The sequence below is a fragment of the Pristiophorus japonicus genome, chromosome 25 (genome assembly GCF_044704955.1).
Source record: "Pristiophorus japonicus isolate sPriJap1 chromosome 25, sPriJap1.hap1, whole genome shotgun sequence".
Classification (NCBI taxonomy): domain Eukaryota; kingdom Metazoa; phylum Chordata; class Chondrichthyes; family Pristiophoridae; genus Pristiophorus; species Pristiophorus japonicus.
In genome coordinates this window covers 12,901,153-12,906,612 of record NC_092001.1, presented here as the reverse complement: position 1 = coordinate 12,906,612, position 5,460 = coordinate 12,901,153, and the positions used below count along the sequence as shown (strand labels likewise).

At 47.6% G+C, this 5,460-nt stretch overlaps 2 non-coding genes across 2 annotated transcripts; one reads left to right on the top strand and one right to left on the bottom strand.

The window, feature by feature from the left end:
* The first annotated feature begins 2,387 nt into the window (after window positions 1–2,387).
* On the top strand, window positions 2,388–2,460 carry trnak-cuu (transfer RNA lysine (anticodon CUU)). Its single transcript has one exon. It is a non-coding gene; the product is annotated as a tRNA-Lys (tRNA).
* Window positions 2,461–4,571: 2,111 nt separating this feature from the next.
* Window positions 4,572–4,644, bottom strand: trnak-cuu (transfer RNA lysine (anticodon CUU)). The gene has a single exon. It is a non-coding gene; the product is annotated as a tRNA-Lys (tRNA).
* Between the last annotated feature and the right edge of the window lie 816 nt (window positions 4,645–5,460).

The window sequence follows — 5,460 nt, the reverse complement described above, 5'->3', positions numbered from 1 at the left end:
GATCTCTCACAGTTCCTCCACCACGATCTCTCACAGTTCCTCCATCACGACCTATCACCGCTCCTCCACCACGATCTCTCACCATTCCTCTGCCATGATCTCTCACCGTTCCTCCACCACGACCTCTCACCGTTCCTCCACCACGATCTCTCACCGTTCCTCCACCACGATCTCTCGTCACTCCTCCACCACGACCTCTCACCGTTCCACCACTACAATCTCTCACCGTTACTCCACCGCGACCTATCACCGCTCCTCCACCACGATCTCTCGTCACTCCTCAGCCACGATCTATCACCGTTCCTCCACCACGATCTCTCGCCATTCCGCGACCAGGACCTCTCACCTTTCCTCCACCACGATCTCTCACCGCTCCTCCACCACGATCTCTCACTGTTCCTCCACACTGACCTTCCCGCTCCTCCGCTGTACCTGGGTCCCGCCGATGTTCCTGCCCACGCGACCTGGGTTTTGATGACGTGCAGCAGAGCAGGTCTCCAGCCGTCCTGGTTAACCCTTGCCACTGGACCAAGGCCTCCCTCTGTCAGTCCCGTGTGGTGGCTGGTGTGCAATGGTCACACCACGTTAAAACAATCCACCCACAGGCATCTTCCACCCTTTGATTGGAGTTCAGGACTGGAACATCGGGTCCTTCATTGAAACACCTGTGAACCAATGTGGAATTAAGCATTCCTCGGTCGAGGACCCGCCTATGATGATGATGATGATGATGTGTGGGACCTTACCTAATGCCTGCTGGAAACCATCAGATTAAATCGAGTAAGTCCCGTCCCTTGATTCAGTTTTCACTGACCTTGCCTTAGGAAGGCTATATTGGCTTTGGAGGGAGCACTGTGTCGGTTTCCCAGAATGATACTGGATTCCAAGGTTTAAATTAAGATATGAGATTACACCCACTGGTAATTAGAGGGTCGAGCAGTGATTTGATCAAAATGTTCAAGATAATAAGGAAACAGATAAAGTAGATAGAGAGAAATGATTCCAGCTGGTTGGGGAGTCCCAGACTAGTGGCCATAGTCTAAATATTAGAGCCAGATGTTTCAGGAGTGAAATTCGGACACATTCCAACACACACAGGGTGGGAGAGGTTTGGAACTCCCTTCTACAAAGGGCAGTTGGTGCTGGGTCAGTTGTTCATTTTACATCGCATTTTGACAAAAGGTATTAAGGAATATGGGCCATGATCTCATTGTATGGCGGAAGCGGCTCGAGGGGCTGAATGGACCTCCTCCTGTTCCTGTGTAACAGGCTTGAGGGGCTGAATGGCCTCCTCCTGTTCCAGTGCAACAGGCTCGAGGGGCTGAATGGGCATCCTCCTGTTCCTGTGTATCAGGCTCGAGGGGCTGAATGGGCCTCTTCCTGTTCCTGTTTAACAGGCTCAAGGGGTTGAATGGGCCTCCTCCTGTTCCTGTGCAACAGGCTCGAGGGACTGAATGGGCCTACTCCTGTTCCTGTATAACAGGCTCAAGGGGCTGAATGGGCCTACTCCTGTTCCTGTGGAACAGGCTCAAGGGGCTGAATGGGCCTACTCCTCTTCCTGCGCAACAGGCTGGTGGGGCTGAGTGGGTCTACTCCTGTTCCTGTGTAACAGGCTTGAGAGGCTGAATGGGCCTACTCCTCTTCCTGTGTAACAGGCTCGAGGAGCTGAATGGGCCTCCTCCTGTTCCTGTGTAACAGGTTCAAGGGGCTTAATGCGCCTCCTCCAGTACCTGTGTGCAAGGTCTGGGAAACAAAGGGAGGTGATATGAGAAAACATAAACTAAATGGTATTGTATTAAAAGGGAAGCAGAAGGATTGAGTGATTTACACACATAACTCTTTGAAGCTGGGTAGATAAGTTGCTAAGTTGTTTAAAAAGAATACAGGGCCCTTGGCTTGAAATGTAGTGAAATAGAGGACACCAGCGAGGAAGTTGTACCATAACTTTTCAATCCCGGTTTAGGCCTCAGTTGGAGAACTGTTTACAGTTCTGAGCACCACAATTTAGGAAGGATATCAAGGCATTGGAGAGAACGTAACAAATATATAAGAAACATTTTCTATTGGTGTTGAAGATACAAACACAGGCATTCATCGAGAATCAACCTGCAGGTGACCACACACAGATTAAAGAGCCAGAGAGACCGACAGAATCGGGAAACACCGGCAAATAGACAACAGATATTGACAAGGACTGAAAGCACTTTGCGATCAGAAAATTGACGGCCCAGCTGTGGTTAATGACACGGCTTTTGATGATTGATCTCCGTACAAGCCTTGAAATTCAGGAGAACCGGTCTCGTGGCTGGAAGCTCAAGATAAACCCACGGGGCGATGCCAACTGGCGCCTGGCAGCAATCAGCGACAGAAAAATGCAATTTAAGCAGGCCCGGCTAGCTCAGTCGGTAGAGTATAAGACTCTTAATCTCCAGGTCGTGGGTTAGAGCCCCATGTTGGGTGAATTATTTTCCTTAAACTTTTATGGTGCTTTCCCAGGAAAACATTATTAATGAACCCATATTTTCTTTTGCACAATGAAAGAAATGCGAACAAAGGGAGAGTTGATCATGTAATCATTTATTCTGCGCTCTGTGTCAGAACACAAGAACCAGGAGCAGGAGTCGGCCAATTGGCCCTTGGAGCCTGCCTTCTTCTGCACTGAAACAAATTATAACCGTGTTTTTACATGAGCAGTGCGAGATATTTCGAGGGCACATTTCAATGCTTCACAAAACCATTCCTTTCGCTCCAGCCACCCAGGATCGTGTCCCAGTTTGAGAAGTAACTTTGATATCATTGTTTGCAATTGAAGTGGGGTCGATGGATGTCCCAAAGCACTTCAGAGTGGTGTCAAACAAATGAGTTTGCAATTAAAAACACTGAATGTCAGGAGTGGGATTTGTACAGATACTTCCAGAGGTGACTGTGACCTGAACACAGCACCTTAGACCACTTAGCCATCCTGACTGTTGGAAGTTTCAGTTGCAAGTTATTGCTCTGGAAAGTTTCAGACCGGGCACTTGTTCGCTGTGACTGGAAGGCCCAGTGACCGGTATATCCTCTACCCCGGGGCTTTCCTGTGCCTGTGCTCGGTGTCCGGGGAGCTTTGGTGCGGGTCCGAGGTCGCTTGCATCATGCGATAATGCACCTCGGACTGCTCTTGTTCCATTTTATCGCACATTAGTTTTTGGTTCAAAAATAATATCAGAAGTGGGACATGAACCCACATCTCCAAAGGAGACAGTGACCGGAACAAAGAACGGCCATCCTTCCTGTTTAGTGCTGTGTGTGGCCACCTGCAGGTTGATTTTGAACTTTTGTGCCCTGTCACATGAAATAAATGAGGGCAGCAGGCGTTTCGCTGCCTGACACCGGGGAAACAGTGAGACAGACATTGCATTGTGTTCAGGTTTCATCACAGCAATATCTGCTGTCAGGAGCTGAAAAGGAGGAAGAGCTGAAAAAACACTAGAAAAAAGCGAAGAAATGTCAGCAATTGTGGTAAACTCTTTAATGTGTTTCCTGCTCGTTTCGTGGTGCGGTGCTCACAGAGGGATCCCGTATTCAGAAAGTAACTCTTTCATTCAAAATCTTTAAAATAATGACATGCAACTAATTAAACTGTGTGTCGGGGGATGGGGATGGATGAAGATTATTTGTTTTATACCCCACTCATTAACCGACAGCGTTGTTTTGTAGAATTGCTACTGAGGGACAGTGGAAACTTCAATAATTGAACTTTAATTAATTAAGGCTTTTGAATCATTGATGAAGTTTTCTCCCCTATCTTATTTTACTCACTCTGTATGTTGGAGACTGGTTTAAAATGTTCAGTGCTCATGCGACAAGGAACCTGGGGCGACTTTTGTTCAATTTATTTCACAGCAAAAATAGTCTCCAATATAATGTTTCCACACGTGCTCGAACCAGAGACCTTTCGCGTGTAAGGCAAACGCGATAACCACTACACTATAGTTAAAGTAATCTTAGGTATATAACCAGAGCTTTAACCTACACAGCTGGCCGATATTTCAGGAGCTGGTTTTACGAGAATAGAATGACGGTTTATATTTCGTAAGGCTGTGAGTTTGGCAGGAATTGATCTCGTGTTTCCGAGACTTTACACATCGGAACAGGAGCTGGCCATTTAGCAGCGAGTGGTTAGGATCTGGAATGCACGGCTTGAAAGGGCGGTGGAGGCAGACTCAATCTTATCTTTCAGACGGGAGTTGGATAAGGGTCTGAAGGAAAAACAATTGCAGAGCTACAGAGAAAGGGCGGGGGAGTGGGACTCGCTGAGAGTCGGCACGGGCTCGATTGGCCGAATGGCCTTCCGTGCTGTAACCATTCCATGATTCGATAAGTTATTGGCATATTTCATGGTGTGTGTGGGAGCACAACATTGCAAAGGGACATGGATTGAGTCGACAAAACTGGAGGCATCTGATTCAGGAGATTCGTTGGGCGCTGAAATTTCGGAGTTCAATGACTTTGAAAGGAACATTTTTGTTTTGTGCCGTTTCGGTCAGAGGTTTTCCATGAAAGCAACATTAAATGAAAAGAAATACAATCGCCCAACGTGGAGCTCGAACCCACGACCCTGAGATTAAGAGTCTCATGCTCTACCGACTGAGCTAGCCAGGCTTCTGTCCAACACAGGTTTTTATCACTCATTGCAGCCAGGCGCCTGTTGGCTCCGCCCCAGATGTTGAAACTTGCTGTTGAAGAACTGCCAGGGTCTTCTTGAATGGTGAACCAGGCTCGAGGGGACGAATAGCCAACTCCGGCACCGAATACTTACGTGTTTATGATTAGCTCCTTCAGGGTAAATGAGCCAAAGGAGTACAGAGGAAACGTTACAAGGACACCCTCAAAGTCTCCCTGGTAAAGTGCGACATCACCACTGACACCTGGGAGACCCTGGCCACAGACCGCGCGAGGTGGAGAAAGTCCATCCAGGAGGGCGTTGAGCTCTTTGAGTCTCGACGCAAGGAGCATGAAGAGACCAAGCGCAGGCAGCGGAAGGAGCACGCAGCAAACCAGTCCCACCGACCCCTTCCCTCGACGTATGTCTGTCCCACCTGTAACACGGTCTGTGGCTCTCCTATCGGACTGTTCAGCCATCAAAGGACTAACTTTGGGATGGAAGCAAGTCCTCCTCGATCCCGAGAGACTGCCTCTGATGGTATCTATGATTTGCGGTACACTGCGGAAACATCTCCACTTCAGCACCAGATTACCAGAATTAAACCCAATGGCATCGGCACAAAAGTTCCTCATCTGCTCAGAGCAAAATATATCATATGACAATGGAATTTTATGATATAATTAATGATGTTTAAATCAATGCTTCTTTTTTTTTTACATAGGAGATGCATAAAGATGCATAAAATAGATGAACTATTTTTTTATAAGGTTTTGAAGTAAAAGTACAATTTACCTGACCGCGAATCGAACCCG